The sequence below is a fragment of the Pleurodeles waltl genome, chromosome 3_1 (assembly GCF_031143425.1).
Source record: "Pleurodeles waltl isolate 20211129_DDA chromosome 3_1, aPleWal1.hap1.20221129, whole genome shotgun sequence".
Classification (NCBI taxonomy): Eukaryota; Metazoa; Chordata; class Amphibia; order Caudata; family Salamandridae; genus Pleurodeles; species Pleurodeles waltl.
In genome coordinates this window covers 1,787,725,575-1,787,744,894 of record NC_090440.1, presented here as the reverse complement: position 1 = coordinate 1,787,744,894, position 19,320 = coordinate 1,787,725,575, and the positions used below count along the sequence as shown (strand labels likewise).

The window sequence follows — 19,320 nt, the reverse complement described above, 5'->3', positions numbered from 1 at the left end:
TGTTTGGCCCGCCCAAGATGGCCGGCCAAACACACATACTCTGTGCACTCCCCCTCACTGCTCTTCACCCCCCATGGCCCGCCGCTTTTACTAAAAAACGATAATAAACATAGTTTATTATCGTTTTTTAGTAAAAGGTTTGCAGCCGCCTCTGCTGGCAAGGGGAGACACTCCCTCACCCTAATGGAGGTGCCACCCCTGTGTGCAGCATGCCGTGAGCTGAAAGGGCACTGACCCAGAAGTGAGGAAAAGCGAAATAAGTGATTTATTTCTCTTTTAGGCAGGGCCTGCCAGGCACCTTGCACAAGTGGGTGGGGCCCCCTTTAAAGGCAGTTCCCTTCACAAAGCACTGCTTGTCTGAGAGGGGAAGGGGCAGCACAGAACTTTCTTAGTCAAGGTACGTTGTCACCTTTCCCAGAGAACAATAAAGGCACTCTGTTCACGTTTTAATGTTTTGCAAAGGCCAGGACCTTATTCTTAAGGACAGCTTTATTTGAAATCATCTGTATTCATTTTAACATGCAAATGCAAAAACAACAACTGATGGACGGAATGCTAAACAATGTCAAACATTCACCCCCAGTACAGAGATCTGGGCCTAAATCCATTGTTTCTTTGCCACCCATGCCATTCAAGTTTGGACCCAGCCATATGCAAATCAGTCTTGACCCTGTTCCCCAGGGGAACAGTCCAGCCCGAACTGCCAAGCCAGATCCTCCCTGGACTGGAAACAATCATCCTAGGACCAGTTTCAGGGTATCACCCTTCATCAACCAGGCTAGCTTCACTCCAGTGGCATGGGAAGCAAGGGACCCACACCTGGGCATACCCTTCCCACTTGGGGCAGCAAATGCAAAAAGAACAAGTGATGGATGGAATGCTGAACAAAGTCAAACATTCACCCCCAGTACAGAGATCTGGGCCTAAATCCATTGTTTTTTTTGCCACCCATGCCATTTCAGTTTGGACCCAGCCATATGCAAATCAGACTTGACCCTGTTCCCCAGGGAAACAGTCCAGCCCAAACTGCCAAGCCAAGTCCTCTCTGGACTGGAAACAAGCATCCTAGGCCCGGTTTCCGGGTATCACTCTTCATCAGCCAGGCTAGCTTGACTCCAGTGGCATGGGGGAGCAAGGGACCCACGTCTGGGCATATCCTTCCAACTTGGGGCAGCAAATACAAAAAGAACAATTGATGGACGGAATGTTGAACAATGTCAAACATTCACCCCAGTACAGAGATCTGGGCCTAAATCCATCGTTTTTTTGCCATTCCAGTTTGGACCCAGCCATATGCAAATCAGTCTTGACCCTGTTCCCCAGGGGAACAGTCCAGCCTGAACTGCGAAGGGGAACAGGGTCAAGACTGATTTGCATATGGCTGGGTCCAAACTGGGGCGGCATGGTGAGCAAAAGAATTGATGGATTAAAACCAGATCTGTGACTGGGGGTGAAAGTTTGATTGGTTCCGCTTTCCGTCCATCATTTGTGTTTGTTTGCTTTTGTCGCCATAAGTGCGCTGGGTATGCCCAGACGTGGGTTCCGGGCTCACTGTGCCACTGGATTCAAGCTAACCTGGCTGATGAAGGGTCATACCCTGAAACCAGTCCCAGAATGCTTGTTTCCCTTCCAGGGAGGACCTGACCTGGCAGTTCGGGCTGGACTGTTCCCATGGGGAACAGGGTCAAGACTGATTTGCATATGGCTGGGTCCAAACTGGGGTGCCATGTTGAGCACCAGATCTGTGACTGGGGGTGAATGTTTGATGGGTTCCGCATTCCGTCCATCATTTGTGTTTGTTTTCATTTTAACATGCATACATGCCAACATTTTAGAGGCGCAAAGGGGGAGATTTAAACAAATAATAATCAGGAGAATGTATTTCCGCCATTAACTTCTACTGACAAGAGAGTCAATTACAGGATGGAGACAGACAAAATAAATCCATTTTGGCTTCAAAATCGGGAGTCTCCTGCCTGAATCAGATCTACTGGCATGTATGCACATGGCCTTTCTGTCTTTGTTTACCAAAAGAATCAGTTACGGGTCATTAGGGCTGCTGTAAAACACAGTTAGAATGTTTTCTTTTTATCTTAGCTGTTTAAAGTATGTACAGATAAGGGGAAAAACACTGGCTGTAGGTTATCGTTCTAAATGTTGTACTGGCGAGGTCATTGAAACACCGATCATGCTAGTATAAAATCGGCCAGGTGGCAGTCCTTGGCAGACTACGTGTGCAGCTCCAGCAACAGGACCAGCACTCTGCCCGGAGGCAGCGGAGGGCGCAGAGAGCCGCTCAGGCTCTGCGTTAGGACATGACACATCACCCGGGGGGCAGTCTTGGCCAAGGGGATATAATAAATGGGATGTGGACCACGTGAGACCACTCCCATTACCCCAGTAGTGTGTGTATGTCTCTTTGTTCCTAGTGCTCTGACTCCTGATACTGGCAATCTGGCTTGGACCTGCACAGAGGGTACAAAATACATCTAGAAGTTGAATGAGTGTAAAGATATGCAGGGGTAATAGAACATGGGTGAATGCGGTGGGTGAATGGTAAGGAAGTGTACCTTCTCCCACAAAAGCTTCTTCTCAAACACCAGCTTTTTTTTCAATGACTAGCACTGTTGCGCTTTGCAAAGGTATCTTGTTTTGTTAAAGATACACTGGAAGGGAAGAGGGATAGCATTTTCAACATAGTGACATAGAGGCTTGATGTCCTCTGCATATGGAATAAACCAAAGGAAGGTGTGGAGGTGTTGTGTAGGGACTTGTAATTTAATTTAATCCAGGCAGATGCACTGAAAAAGGAAACATGATCTCTTACACTGATTGGGACCCTCTCACCAATAATTTTTAATGTATTAACCAAAAAAGCAATTACCCATGTCTGTGTAGGCCATCACATACATCTGCATTATTTGCTCTATGCACTTTGTTTATATGCAACATTTAAAATATCACTAGCCAGACTATCAGTGGCATTATTAGAAGAAAACTTTAGGGTGGCCCATGTTAGGTCACATATAATCTGGTGGGGCCACCTAAATGACAGATAGATATCTCATGATATCGACAAACAGATAGATAGATAGATAGATAGATAGATAGATAGATAGATAGATAGATAGATAGATAGATAGATAGATAGATAGATAGATAGATAGATTAATGAGTGTGGAAAGGTGCAGTGTTTGCTTTTTCTATGTCATGCTCTGGTACGTTCAGCAGCTGTGGTGGTGGGGCACAAAGGAGGCCAGGGAAAATAGCACTGATGCACAATCCCAAACTAGGCCCACTGGAGACGCTAGTGAAGACACTGGAGAAAATTAACAACCTTGGAGGCGGGGTTACAGTGCAATAGTACGGGACAGGGTGTGTTAGAGTTTGTGGAGCTGGATAGGATAAACTATGAATAGAGGTAGGTAAGACTGGTAGTTTTACTGGTGAGAAAGCCATATGTATGGAATTATATTGGGTCAAGTACTTGAATCTTTGTGATGATATTTTTGAAGTGTGTTAACATCGAATGCATTTCCAATGTAGAAAGGAGGCAATGTTTGTGAGCAGAAACGGAGTTGTTAAAGGAAAAAGTAGAGTCAAGGAGCTGAAGCCTGAGTTCTTAACTTGTAAAAGCAGCAAACCTAAACAAAGACTCTTCTGGCACCTGTGCTACCTCAAATGAACCAGTGCTGGCTGGGCTTAGTAGAACGGGGAATGTGTCAGTGTAAGCTAGCTTGAAGGAAATCCACTGGCCATTTTGGGTTACTAAAGGAGGTTGAAGGTCACACCAATAAGACACCTGAATATTAAATATTAAATAAATCCACACCTTGGTATTTAATTAATGTATGAAGGACAACAGAGCCCTGGCCCTGGTCCTCAGGACCAAAGAAATAGAGAACAAAGAAGCATATTTACAAGGAAACGGTGCATCAGCTATGATGCACCACATTTCTTGCGCCCCTCCTGCGCCCTCTTACATCATCATCAATCAATCAATCAGTGTATTTGTAGAGCGCACTACCCCCGTGAGGGTCTCAAGGTGCTGAGCGGGGGGGGGTGCTGCAACTGTTGAAATAGCCAGGTTTTGAGCCACTTCCTGAAAGTCAGCAGGTCTTCGGTCTTTACAATACGGCGCTACTATGGTGCACAATAGTGTTAAAATTGTTGACGCTATTGTGGCGCATTGGTCAACTAGCACAAAAAATTATGGTGCTAGTCCAGCAATGCGTGGGCGCAGGGAAAAGGACTCCTTGACGCCGCCTTATCATAAAAACATGAAACAGGGACAGCAAAAGGAGGCGCTAGGGGCTTGTAAATATGCCCCAAAGTGTGGAAGAACTGCACTTGAGCACTCAACCAACTTGTGATGTTTCAGTTCATGACCCCAATTCTGTTCATAACAACTTGGATAATGGAACATTTGTCCTGAGACTAGGAAGAGGATCCCCTTTATCGGCAGATATCGTAGAAATAAAAGATAGAAGTACACAAAATAAGCAGGAGTGGTCCAGTGTTGCTTTTTTGTGTGGCTGACCTGCAACAAGCAAAGGGACTATAGATGTTTTAAAAGAAGAGAGGTCTATAGCGGAAGATTCTGAGGATATTGTTTCCTGATCTTGCATCAGAAAGAATAATAGACTAGACACTGTCAAGAACATGTAAGTGGTTAATACGATCCAGGCAGATCACCTCCAGTCTGCAAAATTACGGGCGAGGTATAATTAGAGAGTCTACCCCAGGAAGAGGCCTTTGTTGGATTATATCAAGGAATTATGCTTCTGTCTCGAACCTGCTTTGTCTCTTTTCACTTATCTCCCAAACTTCCTTTTTCATTGTTCACTTATTCTCCTTTCTCTTTCCTTTCATTTACTTGTCCACAACGCCCCTGATGATGAGGTCTTCTTTGATTTTATGACAACCTTCTGAATATCTCATTTCCCTAAAGGCATGAGTTTAAATTAAAATTCGTAGCTTTACCCTGGAATATGACAGGAATAGCATCAATCAAGCCCCGCCTTGACCATTCTCAAGCCAATCAAAACTTCACATTACTGAACAGCCCTTTCCAGTAAGCCTCGGTGAGGCTCTCGCCTCCGCCTTCTGTTTCCCCGACAGTCAGGATAGCCCAGCAGTCACACTTACTTTTAGAAATATGCGCTGATTTACTGCAAAATGTGCTGCACTGAAATAGTGACTGCATTAACTTCATAGGCTCATCTTCTGACGTTCTACTCTGTTTCATTATCCTCGGTTTGCATTTGCATTATCAGGATAAAACAATGCTTTACACATATAGATCAAGGCCCAGTGCATGGATACCTTGTTTTCCTATTTATGGCACGGAGAGTTTATAAAACATATCTGTAGATCAGGATATCACTCGCCTCAACTAATTTATCACACCAAATGCGCCATTTTTAATGTAAATCAAACAATTCAGGGCCTGATTTAGATCTTGGCGGAGGGGAATACTCTGTCACCGACATGACGGATATCCATCCGCCGTATTATGATCCCATTATATCCTATGGGGATCGTAATACAGCGGATGGGATATCCGTCATGTTTGTGACGGAGTACTCCCCTCTGCCAAGATCTAAATCAGTTTTTAATTATAACTCCTTATGCTCTCACTTTTTCCAGAGTATATAGGCCCTCAGCAAAAATGTGACACAAATGATGGCTCTCAACAGCTAATCAACCAATAGACATCTATATGGCACCACATCCCATGTTCCAATAAAAAAAAGTTTATGAGAACCTTTCTCTCCCTTGCAGCTACAGAGAATACTCTGTAATGAAAATTGTTCGTCATATCGGGCAAAATAGGTCTGACAGGTATCAGAACAGTGTCTACTATTCTGCAAAACATCTCCTTTTTAGCATCTGACAAGTCCTCACTATCATGCCAACATATTTTATTGACGTAACAATGGATATTTTCGATGGTAATTAGGTGCATCTCACAGATTCTGAGAAATCACAAAAAAAGTATCAGTATTATTAACGTTGTTTTTGTAAAAAACAAAACAAAAAAACAATAAGAAGAACAAAAACTGGACAGAAATATGTCATGGCCAACAACACTTCCTTCATAGCACACATAAGCCTAATCCACTTGGTGTAGCCAAGATAGTTGCCTGTGTAGCCCCACGACATGCTATGGTCAGTATTAAAGAATGAATCTTCCAGATGCACTAAAAGACACTTTTGTAAGACAGACAGGGTGCTGAAAATTCTTGGTTTAATAGCATTGTAAACTGCAGGATTGTGGTAGTTGTGGGTGTCATACAAGAATCCATTTGTAGCCCAGAGTAATTGTGGTTGACATCACTGAGTATTCTATGCATTATGTTTTCTTGTTCTCTGTAAGCCATATTGTGTCTTTGATATCCAAAAGCAACCTGCAGTTGTACTACTAAATCAGAGACTTGCCCAGTGCTCAATTTGAGCTGGTGGTTTCTGGTGCTCAGAACCGGCACCAATGACAGTCTGCCACATGGTGGCGCTATTTATCTGATTTGGAGATTAGCACAATAACAGTTATTTAATAATTCAATATGTATTAATAATGACTTATACCTTCCACCCAAGCCATTCATAGCTTTGGCTGCCTGGAGAGTTGTGGTGTTTTGTAGTTGTATTGGTTATTGGTGTTGTCTTTGGCGGTGCTGGTAGGGGCAATGGATGATGCAAGCTTCAATGGCCTCTTGACAACGGCCCAATCACTTATATTTTTACCAAAGAAGCAATGCCTAAGTTTAAATGACCACTGGTCAGTTACATGATTGATCACCCAGAATGATTTCTAAAAGAAACCTTGTTCACACAGCACCAATAAGGAAGTATTATAATCTTGTGGTATTCTTGAAGAGGTTGTAGAGCAGTTTAGTAATAAAATCAAGACAAAAAACAGAAGCTTTAAAGCTCCTGAATTGCAGGATCTAGAATGAGTAAGACCACAGAAGGGAAAAGAAAGACATACAAAGATGCCGGCTGTAAGAAGGTAATCCCTGGTGGGCCCAAGAACCAGACTATGTGCAGAAGAAAATGTGAAGATGGTGAACGAGACGAAGGATAGGCATATAGGGGACCTGGGAGAACTACGCTTAAAAACTACAAAGCACCCATCAGTATGAACACAGAAAGAACCTAAACAGAGTCTGAACAAATGGATGGAAAGGGGCACTTGCTAGGCCGCCGCAGGTTTGTCCTGTGTACACATTTATTAACTAGGAATAGAAGTAAATTGAAATGCAATAGAGACAACAGTAATTGAATTAGCTGTGGACTAATGTGCTCTCTTAGCGGATATATATAATCAACATAATAGAAGAGAGGAAATTAGAATACCCATGAGAACATATAATCAAATAAAATCATGATTCCAAAGGATCTAGCATAATGCAAAAAATAACAAGTAAGCACACATCCAGTAATTTCTTTTATAAAAGGCACATAGCAACTATGCAACTTGGTGCTTCGTAAAATGTTACTCAAACCTACTAACACAGGATTCTTGTCCCTCTTCAAAATAGTATTTCACATTTTGCATTAAAACCAAAAGGTGCACACACGTACACACACACACACGTATACGGTAGCACACAGAAAGGCACACACAATACCAGACTCGCGGTCACATATTCATTTGAAGAGAAACAATCAGTGCGTATCATATCAAGCTAAGGAAAAAAGAGAAACATGTTTTAGAGTATGCAACAGTCACCAACATGAAATGAAAAATAACTAGGATAAGGTGTTTGTTAACGGTTACCAAGAAAATAAGAAAATGTGATTGACGTGAAATTAATTGGCTCTGACTCAAGTAAAAGTTTGTTTAGCAAAATATGAGAGATATCGGATTGCCGTATATACACGCAGCTCATATACCTAAAAAAGTGATTTAGGGCCTGATTTATATCTATTCGATCTCTATGAGATATAATGGGATTACAATACAACGGGCGGTATATCCATCAGGTTTGTGACAACTCTGCCAAGATCTAAATCAGGCCCTTAGTTTCTGCTAATTGTGTCACTGGCAAGATACATTGCATTAATAAATTAATGGACACTGAAACATATGGGCATAAAGGGCATTTGCCTTGGTGCCTTCAGTGTCTCTCTAACTAAAAACTGACTAAGACAAAAGGGAAAGGGGTCGAATTAAAGGTAGTCCAAGAGAGACCTTGCTACTAGATTGACTCAGCAAGTAATTATCCAGTCAATGTATAACTGGGTTATAATCACAGCTGTGCAGAAAAGCAAAAGAATGATTACGCAAGTGCTGATATGTTCATTCCACTATGCAAAATGGCAGAGTTACCCTAGTTAGCATAGGTGTACTCGAGTATCCTACGGAATACAGTAGTTCATATCTGGAAGTAATTAATCAATAACAAATTAACCGAGTGTGGCTTATAAAGCAGTGTGGCTTGCACAGGGGTAACTGTGCATCGAAGAATGATGGTTGCCCTGATGCGGTCGTATCTCCAGTCCGCCTCCTCCATTTGCAAAAAAAACATATTTCACAATGGTCACACACCTGCACAGAACAATAGATTTGCTAGTGCTTTAAAATAAACACTTCTAAATATAACCTATATTGTTCGATTGTTCACATCATAACTGGAAAACATGTGTACTCACCCTCAAGGAGCGTTTGGTTCATGAGATTCATTTACAAATCCGCGTTATCCCACCTAGAAAAACAAAGAACAAAAAAGTTTGATATATTTTTCTGTAAATCTAAAAGTAGATCTTTGACAAATATGAAACTGGCAATACTGTGCATAGGTTTTCAATGCACTCTCAGGCTAGTTGTTATTTGCATACGGTGGAGCTAAGAGAGTTTGTACAATTATAACAAAAACAAACCGGTTGTTACACCTATAGATCGGGGAGTACGCATTCCAGAACACTTTCTTTGCTGCCAGTGTGGAAGAACTGCACTTGAGCCCTTAACTAACCTGTGACGTTTCAGTTCATGGCCCCCATCCTGTCCATAGCAGTTTGTATGCTGGAATATTCGTGCTGAGACTAGGAGGATGATTCCTTACATGGCCACGTATCGTAGAAATACAAGAGTAGTGGTAAACAAATTAGGCTGGAGTGGTCCAGTGCTGCTTTTTAGGTGGGTAACGTGCAACAGTCAAAAGGATCATAGATGCTTTACAAGAAGAGCGGTCTATATTATTGGGGCCCCGGGCCAGACAGATTTAGGTGCCTCTGTTCGGAACAACTGTGAATTGTATTTCCCATTTAATGCTAAAACAAGCCCGCATCTGTCACACAGTCAGAGGTAGCGGTAGAAAGGTTCTGAGAAAAAATCGACAAAGGTAAATTAGAGTGAGAGAAAGATTATATTACGGGGGAGGCTGAAATTAGGGGGCCATGGGCAACTCCCACTTTGCCCATGGCTTAAAACAGCTTTGTTTGCTACTGATGAGGGTTTTAGGCGATGTAGTTATTTCTGGTACACTCGGTTTGACAGTGCAATATTAAGCCAAGTCACTGACCCTGCGGCCTAGCACCAGGAACAAGGCAAGAGGCAGAAAAAGTGTGAGGCGGACAAAAAAGATGCGTCTAGGGAAGTGGTGAAAAGATTAGAAAGCCACCTTAAGCATTATAATTTAAATACTTAATTATCTTTACTAGGTCCAGTCCTCTGGGGATGAAAAAGAAACATGATTCACAGTATGAGCGTGTAGGAAACTGTGTGGTCTCAGTGACACAGATACAATTATAAGAAATGAGATGTTGATGAGAACGGCTTTTACTGTGGCACACAAACTTTGTTGTGAATAGGAGGCATTTTCTTCAGGTCCTAGGGCAAGGCGCGGTCATTGTGGTGGCTGCTGTCAATTACTACTAATGAACCCGGGGCCACTAGTCCTGGTGCCCACTGCTCTCCAATTGGGAAATTAAGTTAATTCATTTTGGCACTTGATTTTCCAAAGGGAGGGGAATTTGTCAAGAAAGGCTTCATTTAGAACTCTGTGGACCATAGACACATACCTTTAACATTTCTGTGGCTCACAGTGCAAGTCTGGAAAATCAGGAGACCCTCCAAGTTAGGGGTTCACAGAGAAACAGCCCCAAATTCAAAAAGTCCACAAAAACAAAGCTTGAACAAGTCGCCCACGTACAGTTGAAGTATTGGTGTCCAAATGGAGGCTACCAAGAATCTTATAACCAGTGTTCTATAGGACAGATTTCATGATAAGATTGGTTAAACACTATGCTGATCTGAGAGTCTCTAGTAGGATTTAGTGGTGGAGTAGGGAGAGCATTCACAAAGGTGTTATCTGAATATACCAAGCTACATAGGCATGTATTTTGCAACAGGCCAGTCAATGATAGATTTCAGTTGGTGGAGGCACCTACAAGAATGGAGATGTTTACAGGACTCAAAGGCATAGCCAGGTCCTACAAGGAATTGGAATTTATGGTCAGGATCCATATATAATTTCAAACACCAGTGCAACTAGAGAGATAATTGGAATGGTATGATGAGCAATATGTACTACCACTTCATAGGCATACATTGTTACTTTAATGGCCAAATCTTCACTTGAAAAGTTAGCAAAACCTTTCTCTTATTCCGGATATTGCCGGAATATATACTAACCCATTCTCTTGTAGCAGAAAGGTTAGTGATTGTGGATGCCCAAGTTATTGATTCAACTCAATACACTGGTGAGTTATTTACCCACAATTAGTTATAGCTTTTTCAAATATCGCAATAACAATGAACGTCAATGTGTCAAATTGCTTAAGCAAAGGCATCATTTACCCATCTCTCTAACTGATCACATTCTTTTGGTCAAAATGGTCCTTTTGTCCAAGACTGAAGACCGACTAAGAAGGAGCATGACCAATTCAAATTTCCACTGGGAAAGTAGCGTCCTTCAAGAGAGGTGTTGTACTCACGTGAAAAGTTTTGTTTCTTGTAAATAATGTTCACAAGAATACTTTTAGGCTCATGTGAGTAGTTTTGTTTCTTGAGAGAAATAATTCAGATGATTTGTGGATTTTAGATTATATAGCATTATTCATTCTTCACACTTTTAACTGTATGTATTGATTTAAATGCAGCTAGATCTTTTTGATACTTGATTTTCACTAACATTTAATGTATGATATAGAATTACATTTGGTCTGCCTGAGAAAGCTCAAATCAACAGCTAGGCTCATAAAATATCTCATGGCTGTTTAACTTAGCAACAAAACATCAGACTTACTGTGAACAATTTAGGATAGTACACACATTCGTCAACCTAACTTCATAAATGCAGGCACATAATTTTGAATGTGATGATTGAGACCAAATTACTTTCATCAACTACAATAGTAAGATTAAAAAAATTACTTTTGCAACAATACCTTTAGACCTGTCAGCTTTACAGTGGTCTTACTCACAACTTTTTGCCTTCCTCCTCCACTTTTTCTGACCTCGTTTTTGCTGGTGTTAGGACTCTGTGCACTGTACTATTGATAAGAGTGCTAACATGCTTGTGTTCACTCCTCTAAACATGGTAATATTGGCTTATCCCCAACTGGCATATTTAATTTACTTAAAAGTCCCCAGTAAAGTGGCATTACCTGTGCCCAGGGCCTGTAAATTAAATGCTATTAGCAGGTCTGTGGCACTGATTATGCCACCCCTTAAGTAGCCCTACAGACATGTCTCAGGCCTGCCATTGCAGAGCCTGTATGTTCGGTTTTAAACTGTCATTTCGACCTGGAAAAAGAAACTTTTTGCCAGGCCCAAACCTTCCTTCTAAATGCATACAAGTCACCCCTGGGAAAGGCTCTGGACAGCTCAGAGGGCAGGGTGCAATGTATTTAAAAAGTAGTATCTGTACTTTTAAGTTTTACATATCCTGGTAGTGAAAAACCCTTAGATTTGTTTTTCACTACTGCAAGGCCTATTTCACTACTGCAAGGCCTATCCCTCCCGTATGATAACATTGAAGTTGCCTTATTGCATTTTATAAGTGTAATTTCCCAATTGGAAGACATAATGGTTCATATTTGGTGTCTCTGGAATCACAATTTAAAATCCTAACTTGACATTTTCTGTTCGTGACCATTTGGTGCCTGCTACCTGGCTCTAGTTACATGACTGAGTGTAGTTGGCAGTTGGGATTTGTGTATTCCTCCTAGACAGCCACACACAATGGGATCCAAGGTGTGACTGGATGGGCCATCACTCGTGGGATGGGTGGGAGGAGCTGGAGACAGGACACCTGAAAAGGCTGTGTCCTGTCTCCATACAAAGGGCCTAACAACCCTGCGTTGTCACTTCAGGCACCTTGGAGCCAGGGAATTGGTTGCACTTCAAAGGCACTGTCTAGAAGCTTTTCCCAACTTTCAGACCTAGGGCACCAAAGAATAAAAGATGGACCTCAGACACCACCACTTAAGTATACTTCTGAACCTGTGGATACTCTGCCAAGGAGAAGGACAGCTGTGCTGCTGAAGGTCTGCCACTCTGCAGGACTGCACTTTGTTGGACTCCTTCTTTGCTGCGCTGAGCAGCTGCCTGATGCCTTCTTGTCTGGGTGAGGACTCGACCTGCATCTCTTGAACCCAGAACCTAGAAATATTCCAAGGGCTAGTTAGCTGGCCTCCTGATCTGAAGCCTCAGAGATATAAGAGGCTTCTACTAGCTTGCATCTGGATTCTGCCATTTGTGAGTCTGTCCTGCCAAGTGGTGCCACCCCATTCCTGGACCCTTGTAAGTGGACGCAAAGTGCTATGTCAGCCTGTGGATCCAGCAGAACCAACCCATCTCCTCTGCTGAATGGCGCAAACCTGAGTACAACTGATGGCTCACTGCCACTGCATGGATTAGACCCATTGCAAAGACTCGCATTGCCGCCGCAAACAACATCACCTTCAGAACTGCTGCTGTGTGACACATCCCCAAAGCACAGCCCCTCACATCTCTCGTCGACAACAGCCTTGACGACGACAGAATCCACATTGCAGCCTTGCAGCTCCTTGGAACTTATGCAGGCTCAACCACGTTATGAATCCCCCTACTCCAGACTTTGCATTGCAAGCCTCCATCAATGGGATCCTCAAAATCAATGCAATAGCACCTCACAGCCCTTCCTCACTACATCTCTGAACCAATTCATCTCTTTGGCTGTGCAACGGATCTTTGGTATGGATCCACGCAACATTCTACAACCAGATTTAAGGTGCTCTGTTCAGCGGACCTCACTGGGTCCCTGAAGCCAGCCCATGCTACAGCGCAGTCAGCCTGAAGTTGAGACTTTGTCCCGTATCAGTGCAACCAGATATCCACAGTTAGTGCTTTACACCTTTTGGTGCTATTTTCCTAGAAACTTTAAAATTCAATATCTCTGGTTCTACTAATTGGATTTTTGTTGTTCTGGTCTTGTTCTATTTATTAAATTAAGTTCTATTTTTCCTATTCAGTGTGGGATCCTTTTTGTGTGGTATTTTCACTGTTTTACTATTTGAAGTGTTGCACTAATACATTATTTATAGCCTCTAAGTTAAGTCTGACTGCTCTGTGCCAAGCTACCAGGGGGTTGAGTAAAGGTTAATTTGGGGTTTGCTTGTGCCTAACCCTTACAAGGATTGTGGTTGCTGCTTGACTAGGGCTGAGACCCCAGTCAACCAACAACCCAATTTCTTACAGTGGCGTTCAGCAATGTGGACTGGACTTGCGTTTGTGCAATGCCACACCAGGATTTGACCTACAATACCATCACATATCTAAGACCAATTTGAGTTTAAATTTACCCGATTGGTCTTTTTGATTTTCCCAAATGTTCTCTCTGTCTCTGGTGCCTGAATCCACCTCTTCAAGCATTAAATTTGAGGTGGCAAACATGGAGTCCTACACTGTGGCCCACCTCAAAGAGTTCTTTAAAGAGAGGGAACTTCCAACCTAGAGCATCATCAGGGAGGTGGAATTCCAAAAGGCACTGAGGGCCTGGGTGAAAGTCCACAAGTTACTTGTTGCAGCAAGCAACTGAAGGAGGTGAGGAGATGAAGAACCAAGGAGAGGATTTGGAACTCAGTCCTGAGGACCAACAGCCTGCAGAAGAAGATGATTTTACCCCTAATTTGGAGCGCCATGGCAGGGAGCAGTGTCTCTTTCAGTGGCCTGTCCCCAGGGGAGCTAGTGGAGAGGAGGGAGGAGAGAGAGTTCAGGCTGGAAGAGGCCAGGCTCAAGGTGGAAGAGAAGAAACTCTCCATGGAGGAGAAATTTGCCTTGGAACATTTGGCTCATGAAAGGAGCCATAAAAAGTTGGAACTAAAAGCAAATCAGGCAGGTTGCAGCAGCATTGGTGGCAGCATGCCTGTAGTGTCTGAAGGGAACAGAAATGTTTGCATCTCCAACAATTTGGTGCCCAGTTATGTGGTAGGATATAATATTGAAAAGTGGTTTTCTGCCTATTATGTAGCCCTGACAGTTCACAAGATCCCAGAAGAGCACTGGGGGGTGGTTTATAGAAACACATGCATCAAATGAGACGGGAAACTCTTCTCACCTAAGAGGTTGGGGACCAAGTCAGGTGTACCCCTGTGGAAGCCATCTTATTAGCTAAGTTTGGGCTGACCCCTGAAAAGTACTGCCAAAGGTTCAGGGACAGTCAGAAGCTCTCAAAACAGTCCTAGGTAGATTTTGAGGACTACTCCAGCAAGGCGCTGAATGGTTGGGGGTGGGGCAGCAAAGTTAATTACTACAATGAGTTGTACAATCTAATCACGATAGAGCACGTACTCAGCATTTGTTTTTCAGAGCTGTACCAGTACCTAGTTGACAACAAGCTTACTGTTCCCAGGAAGCTTGCTGGGGAGGTGAACCTCTGGGCAAGTATCAGGTTGTCCAAAAGGTATCTGGGGGTGGCTCCTGAAAGGGTGGTCAGGGGTCCCACCAGAAGAAAGAGGAAAAAAAACTTTCAAAATGAGAAGTTCTTTAAAGGCCCCCAAAATAATTCCCAAGGTAGTAGTGGCAACCAGTCCCAGTCTGATCCTAAAAAGAAGGGGTTCTTTGAGAAACAGACAAAGCCTTATATCCCAATGCACAAAGCGCTACAAATATCGATACTCCAAAGGCGTTCCCAAATGTACTAAGAGGGCACAACCTCCCACCAGAGGGCAGACACTTTAGTTGGCAAGTGTAGGGCTCTGGGAGGAGGTACTCCCAATTAGCTTTGTGGAGCAGACAGATGTGACCCTAGTTTCCATGGGATGTAGGAGATGGTGCCAAAAGCCCATATGCCTGCCAGTACTTCTAATTACAGGCAGTAAGTCACCATCAATGGGCAGCAGGTGGAGGCAACAAAAACACAGGACTACTGTGAAATGTCTAATGTAACAGAAAAATGTTTTGGTCCCTCAGGGGGAAGGATATGAATTAACCTCCACAACAGGGGTTGTACCATAAAGAACTTTCTGTACCAATGAAGTTTGTGAGTAATATATCACATTTATTACAAACTTAAATTCCACAATTTAAAGTAAAGTAATCGAGGTGCTCCTGTATAACGGCGTAGTGTGAGTGAAGTATGTGTTAGTATAAGTGTTGCAGTGCTATTTACATGAAAACTAAAACCAAACTGCGGTTAAAAGCATGAGGTCTCAAATAAGCACCTATAACCATAGGTACTATGAGCCTGCTGAATTTTTCAAAAATCAATCCACATTTTCTAATACAATGTTGACGTTGGACCTGCATCTCTAGAACCCAGAGTGACCCGAGCAGAACCAATGCATCGCTACCCCTGCATGGATTGGACTAGTTGCAAAGACTTGCGTTGCTACCGCAACCCACATTGTCTTTGGAATTGCCACTGCGCAACGTATCCCCGGCAAAGGCCCTCACATCTCTTGTCGACAGCAGCCTCTACGATGATGCCAGACTCCACATCGAAGCCTCAGAGTTCCCCAGAACCAATGCATCGCCCCAACTGCAAGACGCATCCCTGACTTCAGACTCCCCATCGCAAGCCCCCATCAGTTGGATTCTCGACGCTGTTGCAACAGAACCTCGCACTGCAGCCTTGCTGCATTTCTGAACCGATGCATCACTTCAGCTGCATGACGCAACTTCAACGCTGATCCAACCAACACTCATCAACCCGGATTTAAGGTACTCTCTTCCGTAGACCTCACTGGGTCCCTGCATCGGGTCCAGGCTCCATCATGGTTGACCTGAACTTGTGACGATGTCTCTGCCCGGCATGACCACATATCAACAGTTGCCACTTTACACCTTTTGGCACTATTTTCTTTAAAAAAAAAAAAAAAAAAGAGATCGCCGGATCTGCTAATTGGATTTTTGTCATTTAATTTAATAATTTAAGTTCTTTTTTTTCTAAAATGGCATGGTATCCTCTTTGCATGTTTTTTTCACAATTTTATTCTTTGCAGTGTTGCACAAATACTTTACACATTGCCTCCATGTTAAGCCTGACTGCTCTGTGCCAAGCAACCAGGGGGTTGAGCACAAGTTGATTTGGTATTTGCTTCTGCCTTACCCTGACAAGTCAACTAACATCCCAATTTCTTACAATACCCAACTAGTACTGTCATTATACACCTTGTCAAAGAATCTATATGAAATATACATATATAAACAGTAAGAAATATATGTCTAAATACCCCTTTGAATTTGTCCTGGCCTTTCCCTTTATACTCATGTTTGCTTATTCTGATTAGAGGGACCAGTCCCATTATGGCCTAAGAATTCGGTTTACTAAAAAGTTATAATAAAAATATTGCAAACTGTCATGTTGTTGGAACAGACTTAGGGGGTCATTCCGACCCCGGCGGGCGTCGGAAGCCGCCCGCCTGGCGGGAACCGGCAAAAGACCGTACCGCGGTCAAATGACCGCGGCGGTCATTCTGACTTTCCCGCTGGGCCGGCGGGCGACCGCCAGAAGGCCGCCCGCCGGCCCAGCGGGAAAGCCCCTTCAACAATGAAGCCGGCTCCGAATGGAGCCGGCGGAGTTGAAGGGGTGCGACGGGTGCAGTGGCACCCGTCGCGATTTTCAGTGTCTGCTTTGCAGACACTGAAAATCATTATGGGGCCCTGTGAGGGGGCCCCTGCACTGCCCATGGCAGTGGCATGGGAGGTGCAGGGGCCCCCATGGGACCCACGACACCCGTTCCCGCCATCCTGTTCCTGGCGGTATTTACCGCCAGGACCAGGATGGCGGGAAGGGGGTCGGAATCTCCATGGCGGTGCTGCAAGCAGCCCCGCCATGGCGGATTCCTTGGGCCAGGGGTAAACCGGCGGGAAACCGCTGGTTGCCCTTTTCTGACCGCGGCTTTACCGCCGCGGTCAGAATGGCCCAGGAAGCACCGCCAGCCTGTTGGCGGTGCTTCCGCGGTCCCCGGCCCTGGCGGTCATGGACCGCCAGGGTCGGAATGACCCTCTTAGTGGTTTATTTAGAGCCTGGTTCTGGCCTGCCCGGTAAGCAGAAGCTACAATCTCTGCTATCCTATTTAAGGACTGCCTGCCATATTTGGAGAAGCATGCTAGGCAGCAGGAGGTTGTTTTCAGAGAACAAAAAACAATGGACCTGACAAGCAGCACATTTTTACCTAACTTGTGGTACCTCAAACTCTAAATTGAACAGTAAAACTGTGAGCTAGCAGGGCAGGAGCAAACTCAAAATATCCCGCTTAGTGATTTCTAATCTCTTTATTTTCCTCTTGAGGTATTCTAGGGCTGTCTCAAACATGGCTTTGTGAGCTTTAAAATATGTTTTAAAATTGTATGACTGCTCTATGCGAGGATACAGTGAACCGCTAACAGAAGGCTAGGCTAGGCGCTTGGCTATCAATCACAGACTATCTTGCAGCCTTATTGTAACATTCTAGGCTCCGTGTATTCAAGTAACTAAAATGTTATCAAGCTCTGCAAACAGGAAATTGCAGTGGTCCAAGTGGATTTTTAAGTGACCCCAGTAGCATAGCCCAATGTTTTGGGTAATAAAGAAGAGCATTTGTCTAGGTGTGTAAAGTTGGAGAAATAATGATTTACCTAAATTCCACACATGCAGAAGTTTTTCCTTGTCCTGGGAATTGTAAGTCTTCCCAGAGATGAGGGAGGGGGGAGGAATGTCACTCTCAAGATACTCCAACATGTCATCCTCGTGGTCAGCTTGCCCATCAGTTTTGAGAATTTAGATTTCAGTAGCATAAGAATGCCCGTCAGCTATTGTTGGGGTTTGCCAGCTGTAGTTGGCAGGTGAAGATTTAACAGCTCTGGGAGCATGCAAGACCCCACAGGCAATCCTAGTGAACATGGATTGGTATTTCCCATGGCTAACAAATGAGCCCAGTCTGATACGAGCAAAGAACAATTTGAGAGCAAAGGAGGAGATTTATACTATTTCGACTACTCTGGAAAGCAAGATATTATGGCCAACAGGGCAAAAGGCCACTGACAGGTCCGGCATTAATAACATACTGCACTGACCTTGGTCTCTGATACAAGCAAAAAGTATAGCGAACCTACGTCAAAATTGCATTACAGAGTTGATGTATACTGGAAGCATTGTTATACAGGGTCATCTTAAGGATTTTTGGGGCCCTGGGCCAAACATTTTGGGGGCCTCTGTCAAGAACAGCTTTGAATTTATGATCCACTTTCAGCTTTTTCATACCCTCTTTGGCCAGGTCACCGACTCTGCATGGGCACACTGGTCCAAATTCTAAATGTGTTTCCATCTAATATTCAGAGAGTAAAGATATGTGTTTTCAATATTGTAACACAGCAGCAGCTCGCTGATATTATTGCCGACTGCCATTTCTCATATGTGAGGTCCTGTTTAGATCTAAAAGGAAATTTGTTATGGATGTTGCAAGGTGCTGAAAAACAAACAGCATTTGTCTGCAAAATGTCTGTGATAGACTCCCACACATCACTCGTACTAAAAATAATTTAAAGGAAAATGGTGTTTAAAGCACTTTATGTTTAAGAATCATTCAACGTCATCAGAGCCGGACTGTGTGGAGAACAGAGCTGATCTATCCAGGGCCCCCTGGAAGGCTGAGGCCCTGCGCCAGAGCCTACTTTGCCCATGCCTTAAAACATCTCTATAGTTATATAGGAAAAAAGCACCCTCTCCCACCGTTGATGGCATGCTTCATCATAGTGTCCCCTCCATATTTCAGGACACATGACCCACCTGAATGGGCTTCGAAAACTAAGGAGCAATGAATGAGGAGTCTGCTTATTTTTTTGTTAGATGATGGGATTCCGCAGGAGTATAAGACAGTAAAATTATCTAATGGATCCCCTAACTAACA

The 19,320-nt window shown here is 43.6% G+C and overlaps 1 protein-coding gene across 3 annotated transcripts in view; it reads right to left on the bottom strand.

Annotated features, from left to right (window-relative positions):
• Window positions 1–19,320, bottom strand: part of HECW2 (HECT, C2 and WW domain containing E3 ubiquitin protein ligase 2) — a 1,462,881-nt gene that overhangs the window by 1,251,794 nt on the left and 191,767 nt on the right. For all 3 annotated transcript variants that reach the window (XM_069225854.1, XM_069225856.1, XM_069225859.1), the window contains exon 2: window positions 8,659–8,711. The gene's annotated coding sequence lies outside the window, so the exon portion shown is untranslated. The remainder of the gene's footprint in view (window positions 1–8,658; window positions 8,712–19,320) is intronic.